The 5,275-nt window shown below is 50.6% G+C and overlaps 1 non-coding gene across 1 annotated transcript; it reads left to right on the forward strand.

Moving 5' to 3' along the window:
• The first annotated feature begins 835 nt into the window (after positions 1-835).
• On the forward strand, positions 836-907 carry trnaw-cca (transfer RNA tryptophan (anticodon CCA)). Its single transcript has one exon. It is a non-coding gene; the product is annotated as a tRNA-Trp (tRNA).
• The last annotated feature ends 4,368 nt before the right edge of the window (positions 908-5,275 follow it).

Here is a 5,275-nt window from a genome sequence, read left to right on the forward strand (position 1 = left end):
CAGAAAGACACATTTGTGGATTGGTGAATGAGCTTTAGCTTTCTGAAATGTATTTGTCCATTGGTTGCAGGTCACTGGAAATTCTTTTTTACATTTCAATTGTAGCAGCAGCAGTTAGCAGCAAAATGTCTGATTAATCAGAGTAGTGGGTCTGGGAAATACTTAAACAGCCGAGACCCTGTAAAACAGAACTCCAAGTAATAGTTTAAATAAGGCACTGAACTGACAGAGCGGTAAAGGCCTGCTCAGGTCAGGAAAAAAAAGCCGACCCGAACCTGACAGAACCACATTGGACCCGAGCCCGACCCGGCCCGAGTATCTCCATTTATTCCCACGCCCAAACTAACCCGAGCCTTACCCGACCACTGGAATGTTCACTTTATCTACCTCCCGATTCCGAATCTACAGGAAGCTGCAGCATGAGCGCAATGACGTCATAGAGATGCTCACTTTCTCACTGAGCATACTCAGAGTTTCCCTCCTTGATGACCCGGACTCCCAGCTTAGGTTGGCTTTTCAACTTTTGACACTTATTAAACTCAACTTCCCAGCAGAGTTAAATGTAATACTTACTGTGTGTGTCCGACACGGACTCAGCCCGACCTGGACCCAGCCCAACCCGAACCTGGCCCGACCTGACCCGAGCCCGAAAGCCAGACCCGGAAGAGCGACCCAACACGACCCGGACCCGACACAGGTCGTCGGGTCCCGTCGGGTTCAGGTCGGGTGGCAGGCCTTTGCAGAGCGGAGGTCAGATGAGGATTGAATTAATTTCAATCACTGAATCTAAACAAGAAGTAAATCTGCCAGGAATGGAAGACTTTGCTTTACCTGTGAGCTTGTGGCACAACGGTAGTGCGTCTGACTCCAGATCAGAAGGTTGCGTGTTCAAAACACGTCAAGCTCAGTTATGTTTTACAGCAGCTCAAGTTCCTGGATTTTATATCAGAAGAGAGTTCGTTCTCTTGGAATATTCGTGCATGGTAGAATTTCAAGATCAACTTTAATAGATTAAAGTCCTGATTTCTGGTTCCGTTCCATTTCCATGCTCAGTTCTTATTTCACACTGTTTTATATCAGAACAATGTTTCAGGGATGTGATGTGTCCATTGTTTGTGCAATCGCTCTGTCACCCAGTGTGAGAAATAAAACACAAACCTCACAGCGTGCGGCTCAAACCCATACCTGGCTCTGTCTATCGGCCGCTTAGTTCAGTTGGTTAGGACGCAGTGTTGATAACAACAAGGCTGTGGATTTGATCCCCATGTGCGCTGTCACATGGTCAGTCATTAATTTGACACATTTTTGCAACACTTAAAATCCAACTTTTAGATGCAAACAAGTTTACATCAAATGTCAAAGGGAATTTATTTTGAATAACATCCATTGTATCTTTGTCACTGGTCTGGAGTAACACAGAATTCTTTCCAATTATCTTCCGTTTTCTGAAAAACGTTGAACTCGTGGCCTGTTCTCGTTCATGGTCACGAGCAGCAAAAACAGACAGAGCAAGTCTGACTGCCCAGAGATGTGGAAAAGGCTTCAGTTTGGGACATATGCAGCAAATCAAATGTTCACCCGGCCCTGAAAGATTCAAAAACTGGGGAAAAGGACACAAAGAGATAGAGAATAAGCTAAAGCTGAGAATGTAAATATTTCCCATCATTGATATCTCTCTATTCCAATCCAACCTTCAGAGTTGGGTAAATAATTTCAGTGTAAATTGTGCAGCTCAAGAGTCAAAACCAAAGGGCGATGCAGAATAAAGGAGAACTGCCAAAACCCCAGATTGAACCAGGGATCTTCAGTCCAACACACTCCCAACTGAGCTATTTCAGTCTCACAGGCTTGGGATGAGAAGTGGCAAGTAACATTCGCACCACACAAGTGCCAGGCAATGACCATCTCCAACAAGAGAGAATCTAACTATCTCCCCTTGACATTCAATAGCATTACAATGACTGAATCCCCCACCATCAACATCATGGAGGTTACCATGGGTAGCCATACAAATAACGTGACGAGAAGAGCAGGTCAGAGGCTTGGAATCCTGAGGTGAGTAATTACAGTGCAGCTGTTGGCTCCACCCCAGGGGCTGAATTGGTTCTGTAAACCATGAAGCAGCTTCCTCTCAAATCCCAGGTTTATCAATAAATCCTCTCACAAAAGCCCCAAAGTGTGATATATTCCTCCCACTCATCCATGACTCCTGACTCCCCAAAGCCTGGCCACCATCTGCAATTCACAAGTCAAGAGTGTGATGGAATACTCTCCACTTGCCCGGATGGGTGCAATTCCAACTCAATAATCTCAACACCGTCCAGGACAAAGCAGCCCACTTGATTGGCACCCCATCTACAAACATTCACTCCCTCCACCATCGGAACACAGTGGCAGCAGTGTGTACCGTCTGCAAGATGCACTTCAGCAATGCACCAAGACTCCTTCGACAGCACCTTCCAAACCCAGCGACCTTTACCACCGAGAAGGGCAAGGGCAGCAAATGCAGGGGATACCACCACCTGCAAGTTCCCCTCCAAGCCACACACCATCCTGACTTGGAACTATATCGCCGTTCCTTCACTGTCGCTGGGTCAAAATCCTGGAACTCCCTTTCTCACAGCACTGTGGGTGTACCTACCCCACATGGACAGCAGCGGTTCAAGAAGGCAGTTCACCACCACCTTCTCATGGGCAATTAGGGATGGGCAATAAATGCTGGCCTAGCCAGCGATGCCCACATCGCATGAATGAATGAATAAAAATGTGAAGTATCAAAATATCAAGTATTTATGAGTCCAATTGTCAGCAATTTTATTCACTGGATCCAATTGAACTCATAGCACACGGGAACCACGGGGCTTCAGAGCCTCGCCTGGTTAAAGGAGCTGACTGGGAGGTGGGAGCTGAGTGTTGTCTTCACTGGGAAGCTATCGGGTGAGGCAGCAAAACTTGGCAGAAAGGGCATCGGGAAACACTGTCAGGAGTGGGGGCCAATGTGCCAGCTCTGCAGAGGGAACAACACCAGGGTGCCATTGGGGCAGTGCCACTTCATTGAGGGTGACAAGTGAGGTAAATGTGGCTGGGTGTTGTTAACTGTGAAGGCCTTGCACTCAGGGAGGGGCAACCTGTCATGGGCCTCATTCGAGGCTCTCATTGGATTCGAGGCTCCCATTGAGGAGGAGGAGGAGGAGTAGAGAGGAAGGGAGGGAGGCACAGGCACCAGCAGGGGCACCACAGCAGCTTGGGGGCCCACAGGAAGGCCAGCCTCGAACAGGAGGCTGGAGAAGGAGGCAGAGGAACACGTCAGCCGAGGTTCAACTACCTGCAGAAGTCCGAGTGACAGTGTCTCCGCAGACTGCACCTCTCCACGGGGGTCGTCACTGATCTCTCTGCCATGATGCAGCTGTGCCCCATGCGACTTGGTGGGCACCTGATGCCAGTGTCACTGAAGGTCACCGTGCCACTGAACTTCTTCACCACCAGATCATTGCGGGGATCCACTGGAGATATGTGTGGAATCTCACAGTCTGTAGTGAATCAGTGCATCAAGGAGGTCACCAATGTCCTGTTCAGGAGGGCCGGTGACTATGTGCACATTGATCCAAACAGTCAAGCTGAGAGAGCGATAGGATTCGGGGACATCGCTGGATTCCACCAGGTGTAGGGTGTCATTGACTGCACCCATGTGACCATCATGGCTCCTGCAGACCAGCCAGCAGCCTTCAACAGGAAGGGCTTCCACTTGCTCAGTGTGCAATTGGTCTGCGACCACTGCAAATGGATCCCATAGGTGTGTGCACAAATCCCGGGAAGCAGCCACAACGCCGGCATACCAAGGCACTCCCAGGTGCCAGAACCTTTCCGCGGCCCCATCCGCTTTCAGAGATGGATCCTTGGAGACAAGGGCTACCCACTGAGGACATGACTACTGACGTCTGTGAGGAACCCACGCACGGATGCAGAGGAGAGGTACAACACCTGCTGCGGGTCAACCCGAGCGACCATCAAGGAGGCCATTGGTCTCCTGAAGATGAGATTCAGGTGCCTAGATCGATCCAGTGGAGCCCTTCAGTATGTCCCGGCGAGGGTCTCGCATATCGTGGTGGTTTGCTGTGCACAGCACAATCTGGCATTACAGAGGGGTGAGGTGTTGACTAGTGAGGATATCGTGGAGTGTGATGTCTCCTCTGATGATGAGGATGTGGAGGAGGATGCTGCCCAAGCAGTGCCAGATGAAGAACCTCAGGCACAGCAGGGTAGGGGCCATGAGATACACACAAGGGAGACATGAGACACCCTTATACATTCAAGTTTCCTTTGAGCCTTACCACCTTCTGGAACCAAGGCAATAAAGTCTTAGCTTTAAACAGCCCTGTTGTCACCTCCTTCCTTCTGTTCTGCAGCGTCCAGGTACACATCGCACAGTGACAAGGCCAAAGCTTTGTGAACTCAGGGCTTGGTCCCTCACTTCCAGCCCCTTGGGAGGAAGGGTTTAAATGAAGTCCCAAAGGGCATCAACAATAGGAAGGAGACATAGTGAGAGAACATCATTTCTTTCTTCCGTGTGACAACAAATGCAACCCTATCCATCTGGAATGTACATTCACCGTGAACCCTAAGTGAATCTAGGTGCTCTTCTTAAATCTTTTCCGGGTGCTCCTACGTGGTGCTCCCCCTGCTCTGTCAGCTGAGGTGGAGACAGGCTGCTGACCTTGCTGCCCCATGGCTTGGGATGACATTGGTGGCCGTCCTCTTGCTGCCTGAGGCCTGGAGGGCCCCGGCACACTGAGGGCCTCCTGCACAGGTACAGGGACCCCCCTCTGTCATCGAGGGTGATGGAGGCAGGCACTGGCATCACTTGTGTCACTGGCAGAGGGGCTTTGGAGCGACTGTCCACACAAGGAGCACCCTGAGAGGAGACCCCAGATGTAGCAGCCAGCTGCTCCTCCCCCTTATAAGACACACTTGTAACTCGCTGCTGACCTGAGAGGGACGTGGACCTCGTCCCCCCTCTCACCTTGTCACCGCTGGATGGAGCTCATGGACAAAGCGATGGAGTGCAGGTCTGCACACATCTCCGGCAGCCACTGATTGATTGGCTGGATCAGGCTCTCCATGAGAGTCACCAATCTCACAATGGAGGAAGCCAGACACACCCCCATCAGAGACAATGCAGCACCCAAGGCCTGGATGGACTCCTCCACCATCCTTGTTCGGGTACACATAGCCTCTGGCAACTCTGCCAGATGTTACCTGACCTCTCGCTGCAGCT

The sequence above is a fragment of the Heterodontus francisci genome, unplaced genomic scaffold (genome assembly GCF_036365525.1).
Source record: "Heterodontus francisci isolate sHetFra1 unplaced genomic scaffold, sHetFra1.hap1 HAP1_SCAFFOLD_51_1, whole genome shotgun sequence".
Taxonomy (NCBI): Eukaryota; Metazoa; Chordata; class Chondrichthyes; order Heterodontiformes; family Heterodontidae; genus Heterodontus; species Heterodontus francisci.